The sequence below is a fragment of the Heterodontus francisci genome, chromosome 17 (genome assembly GCF_036365525.1).
Source record: "Heterodontus francisci isolate sHetFra1 chromosome 17, sHetFra1.hap1, whole genome shotgun sequence".
Taxonomy (NCBI): Eukaryota; Metazoa; Chordata; class Chondrichthyes; order Heterodontiformes; family Heterodontidae; genus Heterodontus; species Heterodontus francisci.
Genome location: NC_090387.1, coordinates 32,399,767 through 32,426,156, shown reverse-complemented (window position 1 = coordinate 32,426,156; position 26,390 = coordinate 32,399,767). Strand labels below are relative to the sequence as shown.

General features: G+C 42.8%; 1 long non-coding RNA gene across 1 annotated transcript; it reads right to left on the bottom strand.

The window, feature by feature from the left end:
- Positions 1–8,960: 8,960 nt before the first annotated feature.
- LOC137379171 (uncharacterized) lies at positions 8,961–25,042 on the bottom strand. Its single transcript, XR_010976754.1, has 3 exons — positions 24,954–25,042; positions 11,029–11,186; positions 8,961–9,193 (listed from the first exon to the last, which is right to left on the bottom strand). It is a non-coding gene; the product is annotated as an uncharacterized lncRNA (long non-coding RNA).
- Between the last annotated feature and the right edge of the window lie 1,348 nt (positions 25,043–26,390).

Below are 26,390 nucleotides of genomic sequence, written 5' to 3'. Positions count from 1 at the left end.
GCCACTGTGCCGCCCCGCGCATAGATGCTTATATATCTGCAGGATGTGTTTTTGATTCTTTCTTCCTGACTTTCTTAGCCTGTACACAACAAAAAATGGATGTGGAGAAAATTATTGCATGAGATGTTGATCTGGTGAATGGGAGAGATAGCTAACTTTTAGATGAGGGGTTCAGATGTGGGAACCATGCAACTATTTTCTTTAGTTGTCTCCAAATTGGTTCAGTTAGGCCTAGAGCTTAGGAAGTTCAGATCCAACCAGAGCCGATAGTTTGATGTGGACAGTCCTAGCTTAGTTTAGCTATGTCAAGACACTCCTAGAAGATCATGGCTGGAATTTTACATTGGCCGGGAGGTCACACTCACTGACCAAAACGTTGGGGACGAGCCCGCCTCCGCTGGGCCTGAGGAGCCTTGCTGCGATTTTACACTTCCCAGACCCTTAATTGGCCTTGGGCTGAACTTACACCTTTCTGAGGCAGGAAATCACAACTAATGGAGCTGCCGGCCAGTCAGCAGGCCAGCAGCTCTCAGTCCCAGCAGCTCCACCTTGAGCGGTGGCCACTGCTGGGACTACACCCAGCCACAGCAGCAAGAAGGACAACAGCCCCAGAAGACAGGTTTTTGCGGCCTTGCTGGAGACAATTGGCTGGGCCCCAGCAAAGCAAGGGGGGGGGGGGGTGTCCGGTTAGGAGGAACCACCCCCAGCCCACAAGGAGGCCACTAAGTTTTACCTGGGGGCCTGAGACGCCTGCTGCTGGTAAAATACCAGCTCCTGTGGGGGCTGTAAAGTTCCGGTCCATGGATACAAACCCCCACTCAGGATTTAGAGCACATATTCTAGGCTACCAATGCAGTGTTCAGGGAGTACTGCATTGTCAGAGATGCCATCTTTCCAATGGCATGTCAGAAGTTCCTTTTGAGCTACTCAAAGAGCATGCAGTTCTTCTGGGTATCCTGACCAAATTTCACCGTTCACCAACTGGTCATTTCCCTCATTACTGTTTGAGGGACCTTGGTGTATTTGCCTGCATACCAACAATGACTACATTTCAAAAGCAATTAATTTTAGCCAAAAATAAAATGTGTAAACAATGGTACACTTTCAGTATAAAGTGCTAACAAACTATTTAACCATGTTTAACACTGTTCTGAGAATTGCTCATATCCAAAAATGGATTTCCAAAAATTAGGAAAACCAGGAGAAAAAGCTTATTTTTATTTCTTGAAGCCTTATGAAAAGAAACAATTGAGAAAAACTTATAGCTCAGAAAGCTATTTTGCACTGCATTCCTGCATTATTCGTCTTCCCAAGTTAATCGTCAGTTAGTATTGAAAAGGAAAACAAACCCATTCCCTAGTATTTCCTCAACTTGGTATCATAGTATTCATCTTGAATGTTCAGTTATTATATTCAACTCAGAAAGATCACAGTATAGACAAGATGTACTGGAAAATTCTATGAACCAATTAATCAAAATAGTAATCTCTGTAGTGATCCAATATGATCTTTTACTTTGTATAGGAATTTTCAAAATCACCAAATAGTGTTTGGATCAGATTGCCTTTTTAAAAAAAAACATTGGGCTGTGAGCAGAGAAATCACAAGCTTTTCTGAGGTGTTTGACTTGTGAATGTGCAGCTGCAATGTTATGTAACTAATATTTCCATTACTAATTGTCCATTTTCTAGCTTTCATGCCCCACTGTCCCCTTGTCCTCCTGGAAGCTTTTCATATGGAATGGATAAACTAAGAAAAACAACCCTGGAGCAGAGAAATAAACAGGCATGGATTTAAATTGTGCTGTGATAGTAGTAAAGTACACATTTAAAATAAAACTGTTAATATCTGTATTAGAATGGCTGACAAAGGAACTTCATGTAAGCTTATTAACATGTTAATTGTTAATATGCCAATGGACAGATATCTGTCTGTTCACAGAGCTACAAGTCCAACCTCCTGCTGTTTACCTTTACTGCTGCCTACCTAACCAGCCTACTAGACATCTGATCAGCTTATTTTCACTTTCTCTCACAATTAGTTTGTCCACCATGCTCATACCTGCCTAAATTGTTTCCACTCATTTTTCTATTACCTGCCTGTCAATGCTACCCATTTGCCCCGCTATCTTCAGTTTCATCCCACCCCATCTGTCCACTTCATTGTCCATTAGACCTACTGCTCCTTGTCCATCCAGCTTGCTGTATGATTCGCAAATCCATTTGTCCAGCTGTTGTCAACTTGTTGCATTAACAGTTCATCCCAGCATATTGCATACTTTCTGTATTGTCTGTTCCCCTTTCAGGAAGAAAATCCACCCATTTTAAGGTTTCATCCATATTCTTATTGTAAAAAGTATCAAGAAGTGCTACATTTGGGGACTGTAACTTATTGCTGCTAACAGCACTGTCTGCAAAAGTTGCAAGAGTCTTTGTCCTATTAGCAGCAGATCAAATATTTATGGCACTGAGTTTCAAGGTTGGAAAGGTCATTTTTGGCTCTAATGTCTTCTGTAATTCACTAAAGAAGGATGGGACGTTCGTGTAGTGGGTGGTTGATGGGGGCGGTGGGGGTGGTGATGGGCAGTGGTAGGTAGCTTGACTAAAATATGTAGTTAGCATGCTCTGGAACCACACCCTCTGCCAGGGCAAGGTAGGATTTGTGTACTGTGTGTAATTTGAGGTTTAGAGTCCATCATTCTATTTGTATTCTAGTAGATCAAAATCATGAGGGGTCTGGACAGAGTAGATAAGGAGAAACTGTTCCTATTGGCTGAAGGATCCAGAATCAGAGGACACTAATTTAAAGTGATTGGCAAAAGAAGGAACAGCGACATGAAGAAAAATTTTTATATGCAGCGAGTGGTTAGGATCCGGAATGCATTGTCTGCACGTGTGGTGGAGGCAAATTCAATCGAGTTCTTGAAAAGAGAACTGGATAATTATCTGAAGGGAAAAAATTTGCAAGGCGATGGGGAAAAGGCAGGGAAGTGGGACTAGGTTAGTTGCTCTTGCAGAAATGATACAATGGGCCGAATGGTCTCCTTCCGTACTGTAACCGTTCTATGATTCTATAATCTCCTCTGATGTTGTTCACAGTGAGTTGGAACAGTGTGACTAAAAAGAGTTACAGGAAGTAACTGTGACATGTAAATCTCCAAATTCTTTGCAAATAAGCACAAGGAAAGGATGCACAAGGCAGGAAAGGAGAAACCAGAAGAGTGACTAAAAATATAGTGGATAAGATAGATTTTGACCTTGGAAAGTAGACGGGGATTTACAACCAACTGCCAATTAAACAAAAATAATACCCTTTAATTGACTTCAGGATGTTCCAAGCTCCAAAGTGATCTCAGCACATGCCTATTTATAGCAGTTAGACCTTGTGATCTTAAAGGGGTAGGCTAGATGTACACAGTTTCACAGAATAATAATATGTTGGTCTCTACATGGTATAATACCCCTGTCCTTATAAAACGGTGTATGCCCTGACTTAGCAACAGCATCATCCCAGGAGATTCAATTGTACACTATATACTAGCCCTTTGAGTCTAGTTACGTGAACTGTAACCAATTTAATTCATACTCTGCAAATACTATTTTGTATTCTTTTATGGAATGTGGGCAATGCTGGCTAGGGCAACATTTATTATCCATCCCTAATTGCCCTTGAAAAGGTGGTTGTGAGCCGCCTTCTTGAACCGCAGCAATCCATGTGATGTAGGTACATCCACAGTGCTATTACGAAGGGAGTTCCAGGATTTTGACCCAGCGACAGTGAAGGAACAGCGATATAGTTCCAAGTCAGGATGGTGTACGGCTTGGAGGGGAACTTGCAGGTGGTGGTGTTACCCTATATCATATATTCCTTCATATAGGTTTCATCACATTACTATATGGTTCTCATTATAGCTCTATACCCTATTCGAATAAAAGATCTTATTTGTATGAATTATAATTTCACAAAATAGTTTCAACCATGAAAGAATGTGAAAAAGAAAAGATAAAATAAAGAGGTGCAAAGTAGGTGAGACTTGTTCAGGGCAGATCTTCCTTCTTAGAAACGGCAAAATACTGCAGATGATGGAGATCTGAAATAAAAACAAGAAATGCTTGAAATACTCAGCAGGTCTGGCAGCATCTGTGGAGAGAGAAGCAGAGTTAATGTTTCAGGTCAGTGACCCTTCATCAGAACTAGCAGATATTAGAAATGTGAAAGGTTTTAAGCAAGTAAAGCGGTGGTGAGGCAAGAGATAACAAAGGAGGTGTAGATAGGACAAGGTCACAGAGAATAACCGACCAGAAGGTCATGGAGCAAAGGCAAACAATATGTTAATGGTGTTTTGAAAGACAAAGCATTAGTAAAGATGGGGTGTTAATGGACTGAAAACTGAACAGCCACAAGTACAAATATGAAAAAACAGTGGGTAGGCAAACTGAACAAACTAAGATAAAATAAAATAAAATAAGCACAAAAAAAAGAAAAAATAACTAAACATAAAAGTAAAATGGGGGGCCAGTCATGCTCTGAAATTATTGAACTCAATGTTCAGTGCGGCAGGCTGTAGTGTACCTAATTAGTAACTGAGATGCTGTTCCTTGAGCTTGCATTGATGTTCACCGGAACACTGTAGCAATCCTAGGACAGAGATGTGAGCATGAGAGCAGGGGGGAGTGCTGAAATGGCAAGCAACCTGAAGCTTGGGGTTATGCTTTCGGACTGAGCGGAGGTCTCCGACGCATCTGCTCTGATGATGCTACCTTCCATGACCGCTTCTAATATGGCTTCCTTTTTCCTCAACCCAGGATTGCCCCCCCACTGTGGTTGACAGGGCCGTTAACCGTGTCCGGCCATTTCCCGCACCTCTACCCTCACCCCTTCCCCTCCCTCCCAGATCCGTGACAGGGTTCCCCTTGTCCTCACTTTCCACCCCATCAGACTCCATATCCAAAGGATCATTTTCCGCCACCTCCAGCGTGATGCCACGACCAAATGCATCTTCCCTTCCCCTGTCAGCATTCCAAAGGGATCGTTCCCTCCGCGACACCCTGGTCCACTCCTCCATTACCCCCACCACCTTGTCTCCTTCCCACGGCACCTTCCCCTGCAATCACAGGAGGTGTAATACCTGCCCATTTACCTCCTCTCTCCTCACTATCCCAGCCCCAAACACTTCTTTCAGGTGAAGCAGTAATTTACTTGTACTTCTATCAATGTAGTATACTGTATTCGCTGCTCAGTGTGGTCTCCTCTACATTGGGGAGACCAAACACAGACTGGGTGACCGCTTTGCGGAACACCTCTGCTCAGTCCGAAACCATGACCCCGAGCTTCTGGTTGCTTGCCATTTCAACACTCCCCCCTGCTCACATCTCTGTCCTGGGATTGAGGCAGTGTTCCAGTGAACATCAACGCAAGCTTGAGGAACAGCATCTCATTCATCGATTAGGTACACTACAGCCTGCCGGACTGAACATTGAGTTCAATCATTTCAGAGCATGACGGGCCCCCCATTTTACTTTTATGTTTAGTTATTTTTTTATTTCTTTTTTATATTTTTTGTGTTTATTTTATTTTATCTTAGTTTGTTCAGTTTGCCTACCCACTGTTTTTTTTTCATCTTTGTACTTGTGGCTGTTCAGTTTTCAGTCCATTAACACCCCATCTTTACTAATGCTTTGTCTTTCAACACACCATTAACATATTGTTTGCCTTTGCTCCATGACCTTTTGGTCAGTTATTCTCTGTGACCTTCTCCTTTGTTATCTCTTGCCCCACCCCGCTTTACTTGCTTAAAACCTTTCACATTTCTAATATCTGCTAGTTCTGATGAAGGGTCACTGACCTGAAACATTAACTCTGCTTCTCTCTCCACCGATGCTGCCAGACCTGCTGAGTATTTCCAGCATTTCTTGTCTTCCTTCTTAGTGATGGTTGATTTAGCTGACTCCCCATAAAGTCTTTTTTGTCATTCTAAATAAATATTACGAACTCTAATTTTCCTTCCTATTCAAATCTTTGGGGGTGAAATTCAAATTTGTCAGGGGCGCAGCTGGCTGGTAGCATATCAACTGACTGTTATACATTCCGTCCAATTTCTTTTATCTGTTGATGTCAATGGGAACTTGAAGGCTTATCAAGCAGGGTGTGTCACAGGCAGATGATCTTCCACTGTCTGTTTTGTGTCTCCATTGAAGTGGAGTTTCAGTCCATTCCTGTTTTAATATTATTGCTTACTCTTACAAACCTTTTCAACACACCTCCATGAGTTGAGTCATTGAATTGCATTTGGTTTTTCAAGTTCAAGAAAGCAGCCTGACATAATTTTGTATATAATTGCAGACCAATATTATGTTTGTATTAAAGTTCAAGCTGTGACCTGTTTCCAATAATCTTCCTGCCCCAGGGTAGGATCTCATGATTGAAGGTATATCCTATCATACTTAATCAGGGACAGCTCATTATTATTAAGCTGCCACTACTGGAATACTTTGAACACATTCACTTTCAATTTGTTTGTTTTTTAATGACAAAGATGGTTGAAGCAGAACTCCTATTCTCTGTGACAAGTGATGTAAAGAAGATTCCTTAGTACTGTTTGCCATCTTGGCTCAGTTGATCATATTCTTTCTTCCAGATTAAAAGGTTTGCAGATTGGATGTAGGCAATCCCATCGCTAAATTGATACACTTTGCATCCGTTTTATGCTGGAAAATTTGTGCAATACATACCAATATCTACCCCAATGAGTGCAAAGTGTGTTTTGCTTTCCAAAAAATATCTGTTCTACTGTACACTTCTTACATTTACAGTGGGAACCCTCTTAATAGAAAGATCTTTGTAAAAGAGAAAACCTTTTCTTTTACAATTGTTCCTGTTAAGCACAGAGTACTGAACTGATGCAGCAGTAGATATTCCCAGTGATATGCCAGTTATCCATATGTTGAAAAGTTGTGCAATTTAAGGATCTGAATTCCTTCCCATTATTGATTTGATTTTTCTTGGATGGATTATGTGATATTTAATGCCTATAAATTGTCAGAAACTGCAACAATTTGTGGGTGAAAGGATGTAATAAACTATTAATGAGAAATCAGTCTTGTAACTTAATAACTAAGAGCTTTTTTCTAATGGAGTATTATAGGAAATAACATTAATAATGAGGTCACACAGGGAGGCAGAAAGATTATTAGAAAGAGGTCATAACTTGAGCATTATCACAAATGTAACATTATCATGTAATTCCCATGTGTATTGATGTTAAAGGTAGGGCTGCTTCCATGAACTTTAAAACCAGCTACATCTGAATGAGTGTATAACCTAATGGAGCTGGGTGCAAAAACAGTTGTATTAAAATGTAACATTTTGATTTCAATAACTTCATAAATAATTAGTTTTTATTCACATGCCTGAATGATTGCTTGAACTGAAGTCCAGTTATTTAAGTGCTTCAGTTAGATTGCATCATTGAGTGAGACCTGACATCGTTACACACCTTGATTTTAACTGTAGGTGGATCTCAGGTGGACCACAGCAGGAGCACTTGTGCAGACCACCTGAAATCCCTGGGGAGAGATCTAAGCTGTTTGTATAAGGCTGGCCAGCCCCATTCATGCTCCTCCTGGTCCCATAAAAATGTTAGTAAAAGACAAAAACTTAACAGGATTTGCAGCATTACATTTAGGGTAGCAGTGGGTGCAATGCTACACCTCATTGGTCCTAAAATTGTGATGTATTTTGTCTATGTATATCATAGAACCCCGATTAGTGGATTAGAATGAGGCTTATTTCTGAAACTGGGCCATCCATTTGGAGGTCCCAGGAAAATGTCAATGAGTAAGACTAGGACAATAAATACAGCACCATAATCTTTTGGTCTGCTACACCCTGTTCCCATCTGGAAAAGTACCTTAATATTCTCCTCTTACTCTTCTCCCTTCCCTCTGGAATAAAATCATAAAACAACTATCCCCTACTGCTTCAAACACCTCGTGTGCTCCTGTCCATGTAATTCTCAATTGTGACCTTTAATACAACAATTTGTGGGTGAAAGGATGTAATAAACTATTAATGAGAAATCAGTCTTGTAACTTAATAACTAAGAGCTTTTTTCTAATGGAGTATTATAGGAAATAACATTAATAATGAGGTCACACAGTGGCACAGTGGTTAGCACTGCAGCCTCATAGCTCCAGGGACCCGGGTTCGATTCTGGGTACTGCCTGTGTGGAGTTTGCAAGTTCTACCTGTGTCTGCGTGGGTTTTCTCCGGGTGCTCCGGTTTCCTCCCACAAGCCAAAAGACTTGCAGGTTGATAGGTAAATTGGCCATTATAAATTGTCACTAGTATAGGTAGGTGGTAGGGAAATATAGGGACAGGTGAGGATGTTTGGTAGGAATATGGTAGTGTGGGATTAGTATAAATGGGTGGTTGATGGTCGGCACAGACTCGGTGGGCCGAAGGGCCTGTTTCAGTGCTGTATCTCTAATCTAAATCTAATCAAACAGTTTTGTACATTTGGCAAACAGTAGGGTTTTGCAACCCCATTTGCTCTATGATTAAACTACTGACATTCTGGGATAGCTCATTGGTCACACAGCATCTTACATAAATGCTAACACTATTAAACTCGACCTTTCCCCAAGCGGCAACAGTCATCAGTGATATCATGTAATTTACTTCTGCAATGTCCTGTGTTTAGTAATGTTATACCAGATATTTTCGATTGATTACATTCTGTTACTGCTGCCAAAAATGCAAAACTTCCAGTAATTATCAGTACTGCAGTAGTTGCTGGTACATTTTATTATATTTAAGACATTTCTTCAAAAGGGGGCTCAAAAAATTCTATCATGATTAGACAGTATGCAGTACTTTTATTTAAAAGTGAATCAACACGAGAGCAACTTCCTAAATAAAGTTAGAACCCAAGGGTTTTAAACCTGAATCACATTGCAATTTCTAGGAGCTTGGTGTGTGCAAATTGGCTGCTGCATTTCCTACATTACAAAAGTGACTATACTTCAAATGGATCTTCATTGCTGTAAAGCATTTTGGGACATGCTGAGGTTGTGAAAGAGACTATGTAAATACAATTCTTTCTTTTTAGTCTTTATTGATACATGAGGGAAGTTTTGGCTTAAGTAAGATACCTAGCAGCATTTTGTTTTGTTTCAAAGTAGTAACTGGTCACCTGCATAAAGAAAAGAGATTGGAAGTAATGTGAAAAATACTTATTTTACATTTATGCAATAAAAAAATAAAATTTATCATAATTGTATATATGATTTTAAAAAAACAAACTAAAATCGCTTGCTACAATTGTACAGGGTTTTGGTGCGACCATATCTGGAGTACAGTGTGCAGTTTTTGTCTTCGTGTTTAAGAATATACTTGCTTTACAGGCGGTACAGCGAAAGTTCACTAAATTGATCCCTGCGGTATTGTCCTATGATGAGAGACTGAGCAAATTGGGCCTATACTCTTTGGAGTTTAGAAGAATGAGAGGTGATCTCATTGAAACATACAAGATTCTGAAGGAGCTGGATGGGGTAGATACTGAGATTGTTTGCAATAGTCAGGGAATCTAAAACATGGTGGTACAGTCTCAGGGTAAGGGGCCGATCATTTAGAACTAAGATGAGGAGAAATTACTTCACTCAAAGAGTTGTGAATCCTTGGAATTCTCTACCCCAGCCTATTTCTTGTGGTCTTGTGTTCTTGCTTACCTTGGTATTCAAAACTATGTAGAAAAGTAATGAAGGAAAAGTAAATTCAACCCAATTGTGTAAAAAAACATACCTACAATGTAGGTCTCAAAGAAAAATGACACATCAGCCAGAGAATAACTTGAAACAGTTCCTTCAATCCTACTCAGTAGGCCATGGAGCTCTTGCTAGAATATTCATGTGCTGTGGAGGAGGGTGAAGAGTTTTGAGACATTAATGTAGTAAACAGATTGACTGGTGGCATCAACCTCCTCAGCTAAATCCAGACTATTTGGATAATGCCATGCAATCTGATAATGGGCTGAATTTTATTAGCCCTCTGGCATCAGGGGTTGCGGAGGGGGTCCGGAAAATTCTTCCGGGAAAGGCCCGCCACAACCCCTGACGCCAGGAAGACCCTGCCGCATTTTACTGGCGGTGGTGAGGCCTCAGTGCTGCGCCCTTCATTTCCATATGTTAATAAAGATTAATGAATGCAAATGAACCCACCTTGTCCTGGCAGCCATCCCACGCTGATATTCCGGCTGCTGGCCGGAACTCCCACGCCTTCAGAACTCCGAGGCGTGACTGTAGTGGGGATGGGTGGAGGAGTGAAATTATCAGGGCCAGTAGTGGGTGGGGGGGGCGGGGTGGGGGGAAGGGGTGGCGTAGGAGAAACACTTTTTATTGGCTGTGGGGATGAAGGGCAAATGTTATGGGGTTGGGGGAGGGAATGTTTGGGTTGGGAATAAAGTTTATTTTCATCATATAGGCCCAAAAAAAACATTGGGGGGGGGGGTGGTTGGGAAAGGGCCTCCAGCCTTTATTTATTTTTTAAAAATAAAATGCACAGTAATTGAACTTTAAAAATGCAAATCTTCTCTAAGGGCTTGAAGCCGTTTAAAAATGGCACCAGCACCTGTGCGGTGGCGCCGGACGCCATTTCCGGGGATGGAGCGACCACCTCCAATGACATAGAGGGGGTGGCCACTCCGCCCTCTCCATTTAAATGAATCTCCACGCGAAATATCGCAGGAGCTCAGCGATGGCACATCCGCGCCTGAAGACTGCTGAGATGAGAGCGTGCTGCTGCAATTGCGGCGCACTCATAAAATTCAGCACAATGTCATTATTTCATGCCATAAATTAGTCTGTACAGTCTGTTCACTGCCCATAGTCCTGATGATAATTACTGTTCTTGTCTATGTCTGGAAATGGGCAGGTTGAGAGTCCAGTTACTGTTCACTACACTTAAAGTGTCTCATCCCTCCTTCAAGTCATTGTTCGGCACCTTTGTTAGATAATTTTCTTTGGAGCTTACTTTCCTGGAAGTGGCTTCCTCCACAGACTGACTTCTGGTCTTTGTCACGCTCCTTGAACATTGGCACCTGGGAAAAATTGAATCCCATGTCATTTTCAAAATCACTACGGGTTCCTCTCCAGAGAATGCAGTTGCAACTGGGGATGTGGTGAATTCATCTGTAAGATAGAAATAAAGAAGTTACAAGAGGTTTAGCAGACCATTGTTACTGAATCAATCCACATTCACAAAGGTTACTGAATAAAAATTTAAACTATATTTTATTCCGTTTTATCAGTGACCTATAACATTCTCCTGACGTTTGATGAATTCTTTACTGACTATTAATTTCATTTAACATTTGGTAGTTAAGTTATAGCTGCTAAATAATGCAGAAAAAAGGATAGTTTGCCTGTGGATTATTCATTACTTGGGAATTTTTACCCAAAATACTGCAGGGGATCATTTGTCCCATGGTTCTTAATAAAAAAGCAAACAGCCATATCATGTCAAATTGCCTCAAAACACTTCATATACTGAACTTGGAGTGCAATGATTAATATATAGGTAAAAACAGCAACTGTGCAGCATTAGCAATATTCCACAAACAGCATTGAGATGAATGATCAGTAAAGCTGGGTTTTCTTGGTATTCAGGAAGGAATGTTGGCCCGGACACTGAGGGTTTTGTGAAATGGAAATCATGTTCTACCAATTTTTTGGAGTTCTTTGAAGAAGTAATAAGTGCTGTGGATAAAGGGGAACCGGTGGATGTACTGAGATTTCCAGAAGGCATTTGATAAGGTGCCACATCAAAGTTTATTGCAGAAAGCAAAAGCTCATGGTTTAGAGGGTAACATATTGGCATGGATAGAAGATTGGCTAGCCAGCAGGAAACAGAGAGTAGGCATAAATGGATCATTTTCTGGTTAGGAAGATGTAACAAGTGGTGTGCCACAGGGATCAGTGCTGGGGCCTCAACTTTTACAATTTATACAAATGACTTGGATGAAGGGACCAAAGGTATGGTTGCTAAATTTGCTGATGACAAAAAGAAAGGTAGGAAAATATGTTGTGAAGAGGATACAAGGAGGCTACAAAAGGATATAGATAGGTTAAGTGAGTGGGCAAAGATCTGGCAAGTGGAGTATAATGTGGGAAAAAGTGAAATTGTCCATTTTGGCAGGAAGAATATAAAAGAAGCATCTAAATGCTGAGAGATTGCAGAGCTTTGAGATGCATAGGGATCTGAATGTCCTAGTACATTAATTGCAAAAGGTTAGTTAGCAGGTATAGCACGAAATTAGGAAAGCGAATAGAATGTTATCGTTTATTACAAGGGGAATTGAATACAAAAGTAGGGAGGTTATGCTTCAGTTATACAGGGCATTGGCGAGATCACATCTGGAGTTCTGTGTGCAGTATTGGTCTCCTTATTTAAGAATGGATGTAAACACGTTGGAAGCAGTTCAGAGAAGGTTTACTAGACTAATACCTGAAATGGGCGGGTTGTCTTATGAGGAAAGGTTGGACAGGCTAGGCTTGTATCGCTGGAGTTTAGAAGAGTAAGAGACAACTTGATTGAAACATATAAGATCCTGAGGGGTCTTGACAGGGTGGATGTGGAAAAGATTTTTCCCCTTGTGGGAGAATCTAGAACCAGGGGTCACTGTTTAAAAATAAGGGGTTACCAATTTAAGACAGAGATGAGGAGAAATTTTTCTCTGAGGGTTGTGAGTCTTTTGAACTCTCTTCCTCAAAAGGCTGTGGAAGCAGAGTCTTTGAATATTTTTAAGGCAGGGGTAGATAGATTCTTGATAAGCAAGGGGGTGAAAGGTTATCAGGGATAGGCGGGAATGTGGAGTTGAGGTTACAATCAGATCAGCCATGATCTTGTTGAATGGCGAAGCAGGCTTGAGGGGCCAAGTGGCCTACTCCTGCTCCTAATTTGTATGTTCGTATGAACCCCCTGCTCTTTCAATAGTGCCAAGGGATATTTAACATAGACTTAAGCAGACAGGACAGCAGGACTTCAGTTTAACATTTTTGGTGAAGGACAGCATCTCCAATAGCACAACACTCCCCAAGGACTACAATGGATTATCAACTTAGATAATATACTACAGTCCAGATGATTTGGCTCCAACCCACAACCTTCTGACTCAGAAGTGACAGTGCAACCAAGTGCGCTGAACTGCATTTTCCAATTGGATCAGCCCAAAGTTAGATAATTATATGAGGGAGAAAGGAATAGAAGGATATGTCGATCGGGGAGATGAAGTAGATAGAGTAGGTGGAGACTGGTGTGGAGCATAGGGTCATGCAGGAGTGCTCCACAATACAGTGACAGGCCTCTGTTGGCCATTATGTGGTCACCGCTCACTATCCCTCCCGATTACAATCTTGACCTCCCTCAATTGCCACCGTCTCCAAATCATCTAACCACCACCACCACCACCCTCCCCCTGCCGATCACCTCCCTTTCCTGTTCTAATGTAAGGGAGACCCAATGCCCATTCTAGTGCAGGCCCGATTTCCTGATTTCTAGGCCAAGTTTACTTGCTTGAAAAAAAATTAAAACACACACACAACATTGCTTTATTGCCATTAATATGCAATATACAAGCATACCCTGTCCTTCCCTTGTACAGGTGGGATAAGTTTGTATTTAACATGTATTCAACAGCAGGCAACCTCTGCTATACGTAAGATAGGAAGCTCAATGTATGGTAATACTGAGGGGTAAAAAACTCACTTTGTATGACTCTACATATTGTCATTGTTGTCATGACAATAGTGACATAGGTGTGAAAACCACTATAACAATCAGAGAAAATGTCAACTAATGGATGAGATATGTTGACTAAATTTTAAAGTAGTTGAACTTTTCGTTATTTAAGGGCCTTTTCAGCTTTCAAAGTGCATATAACATTGTATAACATTAAACAAAAAAAGCATGGTTTAAAGATTAACTATCATATGGAGAAATTTTTTTTAAAATCTGGAATTAAAAAACTAATCTAATGGAGACTATAAACCATTGTCGATTGTTGTAAAAACCCATCTGGTTCACTAATGTCCTTTAGGGATGGAAATCTGCTGAACTTACTTGGTCTAGCCTACACGTGACTCCAGACACACAGCGATGTGGTTGACTCTTAAAATGCCCTCTGAAATGGGCTAGCAAGCTACTCAGTTTCTCAAGGACAATTAGGAATGGGAAATAAATGCTGGCTTCACCAGCAATGCCCACATCTCTTGAACGAATAATAAAAAAAACACATCATAATACGTATAAGATGGTGAATTCTTATGTGCCTCTCTCGCTGAAATGAAATGTATCCTATTAAAACACTGTCTTTATGAAAAAAAAGTTTAGAAAACTTTTGTATCTTTACCAAATTGTGTGACAAGGTGATACATTTTGACACACCTTGTATCAATGAACTGCAGAAATATTATTGTGGCAGATCTGTGCAAGAATGGCTTGGTGTACAGTTCACAAAGGAATAGAGATTTCTATTGAGTTATTCCTGTCATTAATCCTTATCTAGCCTCATGCATCAAAAATGGTCACTTGGGTACAATACTTGGAAACATCCCCCAGCAACATGTTAATGCCTTTAGGCTAGGCGAGGATTTAGAATCTGTGCTACAAAATTGACAAGAAAAAGGGGAAAAAAAGCTTTTATTTGAACTGTGCATTCATTTTTGACTATTCCTGATACTGCATATTACAGCAGGCTTAGTAAATCATTCACTGCAGCACATATTCTAGGACTTTGAGTGAGATGGGTATTATCTACCGTATCTTCTGCAGTACTCTTGATTTTTCAAGATTGAGAAAAAAGGTAAAATTTATATACTACTTGTGACAAGAATAATTTAACATTCAGTGTTTAAACCAATTTGCGATTCACAAATGCTTGTACACACCTTGAAATATATATCAAACCATTTGTTACATCAGGTTGCCAGTATGTTATATGGATTATGTAGGAATAGTTAGGCTTTCACTAGGCTAATCTGCATGAAGAAAATGTTTAAAGTACATAGGAGCTGAGAGTTTCACAACTGAACCACATTCCTTTAGGGGTTAAGTTTTAATGCACTTGCAATCACTCTGATAAACGTAAAGGCAAATAATTGGCACTCCCTCCCGTTCTACTATCAAATTGTACTCTTTGGCTAGATTTACTCAGGGGGATATAAATCTAAACATGTAAATAATATACTCTTTCAGAAGTCTTTCTTCTGTTTGCCCTGATATCAGATCCTTCACAACATTCTGCATAAATTGGCTCGCCAGTAGAAAAACTATAATTCACAGTGACCTTAAACTGGTTGTTCAATTTGTTCTTGTGGATTATTGTGGTGTGCTTGTGTATGCAACAGTAACAGACAGTTTGCACTAATCTGCATGGTCAAATTAAAAATCTATTTTTCTGGACTGTGTCACCTCAGGGATTGTCTCCTGGGTTTCACTTGCACCTTCATATATGAAAGATTTAATGTATTGGTGTACTGTACAACACCATTTTAAATTTTGTAATTCCTAACCTATACACTTTTAGTTTTCTTTTAAAGATCAGCTGCACTTCCAATTATTGGAGTGACTAGGAGCATAAAATTAACCAGTGAAAAATCACAAAGTTTCTGGAGTATACAATGTTTAACTCTGCAAATTGCAGCTACAAACTGCATTTCATAGGGCTTTCTTAAAATTGTCTATTAAAGGTTCTGGTAAGCATCGCATTCTTTATTATAAATAGAAAATGCTGGAACTACTCAGCAGGTCAGGCAGCATCGGTGGAAAGAGAAACAGAGGGCTGAATTTTCATTCCCAGGTCCTGATCCCACCATCAGGATGAAATGAGGGTTGGGAACCCACAAATGCCAGCTGCGGGTCCCGGAGGCTGATTTTGAAAGTGGTGGCCAATTTTTAAATTTTTTTTTATGGGATGTGGGCGTTGCTGGCTGGGCCTGCATTTATTGCCCATCCCTAATTGCCCTTGAGAAGGTGGTGTTTAGCTGCCACTTGAACTGCTGCAGTCCTTGGTGTATAGGTACACCAACAGTGTTGTTAGGAAGGGAGTTCCAGGATTTTGACCCAGTGATAGTGAAGGAACGGCGATATCGTTCCAAGCCAGGATGGGATGTGGCTTGGAGGGGAACTTGCAGGTGGTGGTGGTGATCCCATGCATCTGCTGACCTTGTGGTTGAGGTCATGGGTTTGGAAGGTGCTGTTGAAGGAACCTTGGTGAGTTGTTGCAGTGCATCTTGTAGATGGTACACACTGCTGCCACTGTGCATCGATGGTGGAGGGAGTGAATGTTGAAGGTTGTGGATGGGGTGCCAATCAAGTGGGCTGCTTTGTGTTGGATGCTGTCGAGCTTCTTGAGGCAAGTGGAGAATATTCCATCACACTCCTGACTTGTGCCTTGTAGATAGTGGACAGGCACTGGGCAGGAGGTGTGTTACTCGCCACAGAATTCTCTGACCTGCTCTTGTAGACACAGCATTTATGTGGCTGGTCCAGTTCAGTTTCTGGTCAATGGTGACCCCCAGTATGTTGATAGTGGGGGATTCAGCAATGGTAATGCCATTGAATGTCAAGGGGATATGGTTAGATTCTTTCTTGTTTGAGAAAGACATTGTCTGGCACTTGTGTGGCACGAATGTTACTTGCTACTTATCAGTCCAAGCCTGGATGTTGTCCAGGTCTTGTTGCATATGGACATGGGCTGCTTCAGTATCTGAGTCGTCGCGAATGCTGCTGAACATTGTGCAATCATCAGCGAACATCCCCACTTCTGACCTTATGATTGAAGGAAGGTCATTGATGAAGCAGCTGAAGATAGTTGGGTCTAGGACACTACCCTGAGGAACTCCTGCAGTGATGTCCTGGAGTGGAGATGATTGACCTCCAACAACCATAACCATCTTCCTTTGCATTAGGTATGACTCCAACCAGCATAGACATTTCCTCTGGATTTCCATTGACTCCAGTTTTGCTAGGGCTCCTTGATGCCATACTCTGTCAAATGCTGCCTTGATGTCAAGGGCAGTCACTCTCACCTCACCTCAAACTGAGTGTCAGTGAGCAGCTTATTGCTGAGCAAGTGCTGCTTGATAACACCGTCAATGACCCCTTCCATCACTTTGCTGGTGATTGGGAGCAGATTGATAGGGCAGCAGTTGGCTGGCTTGGATTTTTAAAAATTCATTCCTGGGATGTGGGGGTCGTTGGCTAGGCCAGCATTTATTGCCCATCCCTAATTGCCCTTGAGAAGGTGGTGGTGAGCTGCCATCTTGAACCGCTGCAGTCCATGTGAGGTAGGCACACCCACAATGCTGTTCGGAAGGGAATTCCAGGATTTTGACCCAGCGACAGTGAAGGAACAGTGATATAGTTTCAAGTCAGGATAGTGTATGACTTGGAGGGCAACTTGCAGGTGGTGGTGGTCCCATGCATTTGCTGCCCTAGTCCTTCTAGTTGGTAGAGGTTGTGAGTTTGGAAGGTGCTGTTGAAGGAGCCTTGGTGCATTGCTGCAGTGCATCCGATCATGGCATCAAGGAGCCCTAGCAAAATAGAAGTGAATGGGAATCAGGGGAAAATACTCCGCTAGTTGGAGTCATACCTAACGCAGAGGAAGATGGTTGTGGCTGTTGGAGGTCAATCATCTCAGCTCCAGAGCATCACTGCAGGAGTTCCTCATGGTAGTGTCCTAGGCCCTTATAGATGGTACACACTGCTGCTACTGTGCGTCGGAGGTAGAGGGAGTGAATGTTTGTAGATGGGGTGCCAATCAAGCGGGCTTCTTTGGCCTGGATGGTGTCGAGCTTCTTGAGCGTTGTTGGAGCTGCACCCCTCCAGGCAAATGGAGATTATTCCATCACACTCCTGACTTGGGCCTTGTAGATGGTGGACAGGCTTTGGGGAGTCAGGTGGTGAGTTACTCACCACAGGATTTCTAACCTCTGACCTGCTCTTGTAGCCACAGTATTTATATGATTAGAGATACAGCACTGAAACAGGCCCTTCGGCCCACCGAGTCTGTGCCGAACATCAACCACCCATTTATACTAATCCTGCACTAATCCCATATTCCTACCAAACATCCCCACCTGTCTCTATATTTCCCTACCACCTACCTATACTAGTGACAATTTATAATGGCCAATTTACCTATCAACCTGCAAGTCTTTTGGCTTGTGGGAGGAAACCGGAGCACCCGGAGAAAACCCACGCAGACACAGGGAGAACTTGCAAACTCCACACAGGCAGTACCCGGAATCGAACCCGGGTCCCTGGAGCTGTGAGGCTGCGGTGCTAACCACTGCGCCACTGTGCCGCCCATTTTTTCATAAATAAATTCTCCTCATTTCAGTTCAGTTTCTGGTCCATGGTAGCCCCTAGGATGTTGATAGTGCGGGATTCAGCAATGGTAATGCCATTGAATGTCAAGGAGAGAAGGTTAGATTCTGTCTTGTTGGAGATGGTCATTGCCTGGCACTTGTGTGGCGCAAATGTTACTTGCCACTTATCAGCCCAAGCCTGGATGTTGTCCAGGTCTTGCTGCATTTTTACACGGACTGCTTTAGTATCCGAGGAGTCGTGAATGCTGCTAAACATTGTGCAATCATCAGCGAACATCCCCACTTCTGACCTTATGATTGAAAGAAGATCATTGATGAAGCAGCTGAAGATGGTTGGGTCTAGGACACTATCCTGAGGAACTCCTGCAATGATGTCCTGGAGCTGAGATGATTGACCTCCAGCAACCATGACCATCTTCCTTTGCGCTAGGTGTGACTCCAATCATCAGATAATTTTCCCCCTGATTCCCATTCACTTCAGTTTTGCTAGGGCTTCTTGATGCCATACTCTGTCAAATGCTGCCTTGATGTCAAGGGCAGTCACTCTCACTTCACCCCTTGAGTTCAGCTCTTTTGTCCAGTTTGAACCAAGGCTGTAATGAGGTCAGGAGCTGAGTAGCCCTGGCGGAACCCAAACTGAGCGTCAATGTGCAGATTATTGCTAAGAAAATGCTGCTTGATAGCACTGTCGATAACACCTTCCCACCTTCCATCACTCTACTGATGATTGAGAGTAGACTGATGGGGCGGTAATTGGTCAGGTATATGCCAGTGTTGTAGCCATACTGGAACAGCTTAGCTTGGTGCCCAGCAAGTTCTGGAGCACAGGTCTTCAGTACTATTGCTGGAATATTGTCAGGGCCCACAGCCTTTGCAGTATCCAGTGCCTTCAGTCGTTTCCTGATATCACGTGGAGTGAATCGAATTGGCTGAAGTCTGGCATCTGTGATGCTGGGGACTTCAGGAGGAGGCCAAGATGGATCATCAACTCAGCACTTCTGGCTGAAGATTGTTGCAAATGCTTCCCTTATCTTTCGCACTGATGTGCTGGGCGCCCCCATCATTGAGGATGGGGATATTTGTGGAGCCACCTCATTCAGTTAGTTGTTTCATTATCCGCCACCATACACGGCTGGATGTGGCAGGACAGCAGACCTTAGATCTGATCCATTGGTTATGGGATCGCTTAGCTCTGTCTAACAAATGCTGCTTACGCAGTTTGGCACACAAGTAGTCCTGTGTTGTAGCTTCACCAGGTTGACATCTCATTGAGGTATGCCTGGTGCTGCTCCTGGCATGCCCTCCCGCACTCTTCATTGAACCAGGATTGGTCTCCTGGCTTGATGGTAACAGTAGAGAGGGGACATTCTGCACCCTTGCCACCCTCAGTGCTTTCTCCAAGTGGTGATTAACATGGAGCAGTATTGATTCATCAGCTGAGGGAGGGCGGTAGGTGGTTATCTATAGGAGATTTCCTTTTCCATGTTTGACCTGATACTATGAGACTTCATGGGGTCCGGAGTCGATGTTGAGGACTCCCAGGGCAACTTCCTACCGACTGTATACCACTGTGCCGCCACTTCTACTAGGTCTGTCCTGCCGGTGGGACAGGACATACCTGGGGATGGTGATGGCAGCGTCTGGGACATTGTCTGTAAATGATTCCATGAGTATGACTATGTCAGGCTGTTGCTTGATTAGTCTGTGGGACAGCTCTCCCAACTTTGGCACAAGCCCCCAGATGTTAGTAAGGAGGACTTTGCAGGGTCGACATGGCTGGGTTTGCTGTAACAGGCACTTCTGCAGTTGATTTGTCCTGCTTTTTGTGCACAGGACACCTGGGCAATTTTCCACATAGCCAGGTAGATGCCAGTGTTGTAGATGTACTGCAACAGCTTGGCTAGGGGCACGGAGAACGCTGGAGCACAAGTCTTCAGTACTATTGCGGGAATGTTGTCAGGGCCCATAGCCTTTGAAGTATCCAGTGCCTTCAGCCATTTCTTGATATCACATGGAGTGAATTGGATTGGCTGCCTCCGGGAGCACTGTCCAATTAAGGACGGGCTCCTGAGTCTGGGGGCCAATAGGAGGCTGTCCAGCACTAACACATCAGCAACCCCACTGTTGGAGGAGCAGCTGCCGAAATAGGTAGGGAGGTGCAAGGGCGCCTCCATTCCTGGTCGCCAGTCACCAATTAGGTAAGTAAGAGAGCCAGGAGGGTTAGGGCCTTCAGACATCAGGGCGAAAGTCCCCCCACAGTAATTGGCACTTCTGCAGTTGCGGCTGAGTTATGGAACAGTGATTTCCAAATAGATGGGAGACTCCAGCTCTGATATCTACTCCCCCTACCTCTGGGAGGCCACCACGGTTTCAAAGATAGCCTCCTGACGCAAAAGGTACCCCGTGCGCTAGACTGAAAATCCGGCCATGATCAGGAAGTGCCCTTAATTAAACCCCCATGGGGCCTATTTGGTTAGAGTTCAGAAGAAAAAAGGTTATGATCATGGGGGTATACTACAGATCTCCAAATAGTGAGAGAGAGATAGAGAAATACATCTGCTATGAAATCACAGAGATGTGCAAGAAGTTTAGAGTCGTGATATTGGGGGTCTTTGTTCCAATCAATATTTGTGTAATTAATGTGAGAGTAAAAGGAAAGGTGGGCGAAGAATTCTGAAATGTGTTCAGAACTTCCTTGATCGGTATGTTCTTGGCCCAACTAGAAAGGAGGCATTGCTGGATCTGGTGCTGGGAAATGAGGTGTACTAAGTGGACCAGGTGTTTGGAGGGGAGCACTTGGTGAAGAATGATCATTGTATCATAAGATTTAGACTTGTAATGCAGGAAAGCAAGGAATGATATGTGGTAGAACATCTAGATTGGAAGAGGACTAATTTCAATGGGATGAGAAGGGATCTAGCCAGGCTAAAATGGAACCAAAGACTGACAGAAAAACTTTAACCGAGCAATGGCTATCTTTAAGGAAGAGATGCTTCAGGTACGGACTAGGTACATTTCAACAAAGGTGAAGGCAGGGGAACCAAAAACAGAGCTCCTTGGATGACAAGGGAGACAGTAGATTATGATGAAACAAAAAAGGATGTATGATGTGTGTCATGCGAATTCTTCAAGTGAGAACCAGGCCAAATACAGTAAATTAACAGGGGAATTGAAGAGGAAGATAAGACTGGCTAAGAGAGGATATGAGAATAGAATGGCAATTAACATAAAAGAGAACCTAAAAATCTTCTATCAGCATGTAAATAGTAAGCAGATATTAAGAGGTAGAGTGGAGCCTAACGGTAATATATACTTAGAGGTGCAGGGCAAGGCTAGAATACTTATTGAGTACTTTGTATAGGTATTTACTAAGGAAGAGGAATCTGACAAAATATGAGTAGAAGCGGAGAGAGTAGTGGCAATGGTTAGAGGGAGGATGTGCTGAAAAGGCCAGTTATGCTTAGAGTGGATAAGCCACCTGGTCCAGATGGTTTGCATCCCAGGTTGCTAAAGGAAGTTGGGGTGCAGATAGTGGAAGGGCTTGCCATGATCTTCCAATCTTCCCTAGATATGGGGGAGGTGCCAGAGGATTGGAGAGTGGTAAATGTGACACCCTTATTCAAGAAAGGGTGTAAGGACGGTCCTAGCAACTATAGGCCAGTTAGTTTAATATCAATGGTGGGCAAGGTTTTACAAACAATAATCATGGAAAAAAGTCAACAGCCACTTGGAGAGGTTTGAGTTAATTAAGGAGAGCAAGCACAGATTTGTAAAGAACAGATCATGCTTGATTAATCTAATTGAATTTTTTGATGAAGTAACAGAGAAGGTTGATGAAGGGAATACAACAGATGATGTCTATATGGATTTTAAGAAAGCATTTGATAAGGTGTCACATAAAAGGCTGGTTATCAAAATTGAGGCTCATGGAATAGGACTGTCAGTGTCTAATTGGATAAAAAAAAATTGTCTGAAGGAGAGAAAATGGAGAGTCATGATAAATGGTTGTTTTTCAGACTGGCGGATCATAGACAGTGGCATTTCCCAAGGGTCAGTGCTAGGACCACTGCTTTTTTTGCTATATATAAATGACTTGGATCTTGGAACACAATAGAATTTCAAAATTTGCCAGTGATACCAAATTTGGAGGAGTGGCAAACAGTGAGGATGATACAAATCGCCTGCAACAGGACATAGATAGGCTAGCAGAATGGGAAGACAAGTGGCAGATGGAATTTAGTACAGCCTAGTGTAAGGTAATGCATTTTGACAGAAGGGATAGGGTGAGGTATTATAGACTTAATGGCACAGTTCTAAAGAATGTGCAGGAACAGCACCGGGGGGTGTATGTGCATCGATCTTTGAAGGTGGCAGGACATATTGAGAGAGTGGTTAGCAAAGCATATGGGATCTTGGGCTTCATAAATAGAGGTATTGAATATAAAAGCAGGGAAATTATACTGAACCTTTATAAAGCTCTGATTAGGCCCCAACTAGAGTATTGCGTCCAGTTCTGGTCACCACACTTTAGGAAGGATATGAGGGTCCTCGGAAGGGTGCAGGGGAGATTTACCAAAATGATTCCAGGGATGGGAGATTTTAGTTACAAGTTTAGGTTGGAAAAGCCGGGGTTGTTCTCCTTGGAGCAAAGGAGATTGAGGGTAGATTTGATAGAGGTGTACAAGATTATGACAGGCTGAGATAAGTTAGCAAGGAAAAACTGTTCCCATTAACTGATGGCACAAGGAGGGGACACAGATTGAAGGTTTTGGGCAAGAGATGCAGGGAGAATTTGAGAGAGAACTTTTTTATGCAGTGAGGGGTAATGACCTGGACCTCTGTGCCCACGAGGGTGGTGAAAGTGGAAATAATCAATGATTTCAAAAAGAAATTGGATGGGCACTCTTCCAATGCCCTCTGTCACTTTAAAAGTTTCCTGTTTCCTGGCCGTAAGATGAAAAGTCACAGACCTGAAACGTTCACTCAGTTTCTCTTTCCACAGATGTTGACTGACCTGCTGAGTATTTCCAACATTTCCTGTTTTTATTTCAGGTTTCCAGCATCTGCAGTATTTTGCTGACGTACAGCTTGCATGTTGCCTGGTAATCTGATTTGAACATCAACCTGATTTAACAGGGTGGGCATTTCTCTTTACAAATATTGCTGCCCATGAGCCAAGATTGATCTACTGCAATCACCTCCCTAGCTCCTCCTCACCCAACCCTCAGAAAATACCTAACTTATTTTTGTTAGTATAGAAATGATCTCTTTGCATAACTACAACACCAAAAACATGACTTTTTATATCTAGGTTATAATTTGCACCCAGAAATTTTCACTGGTCTTCTTCCTTAGCCACCCACCCCATGTGGTTCCTTGTTATCTCTCCACCTACCTCTTGTATGCCTGTCCTCTCTCCTTGGCATTTTCTAATACTGATTTATTTTGAACCTTACTGTTCAGTCCAGAGACTTGAACACATAATCTAGGCTGGCACTTCAGTACAGTACTGAGGGAGTGCTCCACTGTTGAAGGTACTGACTTTTGGATGAGACATTCAACCAATAACCCTATACCCTCTCGGGTGGACATAAAAGATCCTATGGCACTATTTTGAAGATAGGCAGGAGAGTTCTCCTTGGTGTCCCAGCCAATAACTATCCCTCAAATAACATCACAAAAACAGATTGCTATTGCCAGGACCTTGCTATGCACCATTTGGCTTCTCCATTTCCTATATTTCCATGGAGACTGCACTTCAAAAGTACTTAATTGGCTGTAAAGCACTTTGGGATGTCCTGAGGTTGTGAAAGGCATTATATAAATGTAAGTCTTTCATTATTTCCTTTCTAGGTCTCTGACTCTCCTGATGCTTCATCTGGGCTCATTTTAATTTCTGTTTTGAATACAAGTCACACAGAAACTGAAGCTTAGTATCAAGATTGCTTAAAAACAAAAACACATTTCTTGGCATAATGTTTGTATAATCAGACAGCTTCTATCATATAAAAGTCACCCACAACTTAAGGAAAATGAGCAAATATCATTGTTTTAAATTTAAAACATTTTCACAAGGAGAAACAATAATTAACAAAAATATAGTTGCTTGATGTTCAACTGCATAACAAGCATGATGGGGTTCTCAGAACTGATGTAGAGTAATTTATTTTCAGAATTACTCAAGATTTTTTTCATATTCATTTTAATGGTAGTGTCCAATTTGGCGTGACCCTTGGTTTAGTGGTAGGCTTCCTATTTGTGAGTTGCAAGGATATGGGATCGAGCTCCAGTCCAGACAGCCCCAGTGAGCAGAGACAGGAGTTTCAATCTCTGAATATTGCATTGTGTATTTACATCAAGTGGGATACTATCAATGGGCACTGCGTATCCTTCATAACCCCAGCAAGCAGGAGAACCGAGTTCTGATCTCTGAATACAAGGAAAAATTCACCAAGATACTCGCATCTAATGGGAGTGGAGTGGTGATGCCCACCTTCCTCCCCATTGTATCTAGCCAGTCTCCCTAGTAATGGATTATGAATCAGGCTAACAACATGTCCAGAATACCTGGGAGTGGAGGTGCGACTGGTGGACCTGCGAGGAAACTGATCTGGCAGGCTCTGTCTTGCTCCCTGTCTCTCTCGGCGTGCGCTGAGACTCGAAAGAGGAAAGAAAAGGCTTACAGTGACATCATGGGAAATCTGCAAGGTGATTGGTTGGGTAAGTAACAGCTGTTAATCAATTTAAATAGCTTAAAAAAAGGGGAAAGTTGTTTTTTTTAAAAGACCTCAAGTGATAAAGTGAGTACTACTAGTGTGTTTTTTTTTAAATTAGTGTAATTTAGATTGTAGTGGGTAGTGTTTGGAGTAGAACAAGGCCCCTAGTGTAATTAGTATTTTTTTAAAGGGAGTAACTAATTAATCTAATTAAGTCATGGCAGGAGAGCTCGCACCCCTGATATGCTCCTCCTGTGCTATGTGAGGGACACGATGTTCAAACCTTCACCGTCAGGTCAGACTACCTGAAGGTGCCGGGGATATGGTTCGGAAGGGCCGGGGCGTGCACCAAAACCTGGGAGGAGCGAGTAGCCAAGGTACAACACAAGCTGAGCATGTGGGGGCAGCGATCTTTCTCCATTGTGGGTATCAGGTGCGAGGCGCTCATGTTGTTGCTGTACGTGGCGCAGGTCTGGCCTATACCCCACACCTGCGCTGTGGCGGTCACCCGAGCCATTTTCCGCTTCACCTGGGGATTCAAAATGGACCGAGTCTGGAGGGTCCATCCAGATGTTCAAACTTCTGGATAAGGGCGGGAAAAATGTACCCAACGTCGCCGTCATCCTGACGACCACCTTGTGTGCGGCAGCATCAAGCTGTGCGTAGACCTCCAGTACACAAACTCCAAGTGTCACTACGTGCTGAGGTTCTATCTCTCCCCGGTGTTGCGAAGGATGGGCCTGGTCTCATTGCCGCGGAACACTCCATCCAGTTGGACCGTGCCGTACCACCTATCCTTCGTGGAGCAGTTTCTGTGGAAAAACACCTTTGACCACTGATCCATCAGGCAGTGGTCTGCACGGAATGTCCTCAGGGCTCTACGGGAGAAGGAGACAGTGGATCCTGTCGGATGGTTCCCCGAGCAGACCGCCAAAGTCATTTGGCGGAATGCCTCATCACCAGAACTTTCAACCAAGCACCAAGATGTAGCTTGGCTGGTGGTGAGAAGAGCCCTCCCCGTCAGATCCTTCCTGCACCCCCGAAGTCTCACCCCCTCCACGCAATGCCCTCGCGGTGGCTGTGGTGGGGAAGAGACAGTTGTCCACCTCCTTCTGGAATGTGTCTTTGCAAAGCAGGTGTGGAAAGAGATGCAGTGGGTTTTTGTCGAGGTTCATCCCAAGCAGCTCTATAACACAGGAGTCTGTGCTCTACGGGCTGTTCCCAGGGACGCACACCGAGATAAACATCAACTGCTGCTGGAGGACTAACACTTCAGTGAAAGACGCCC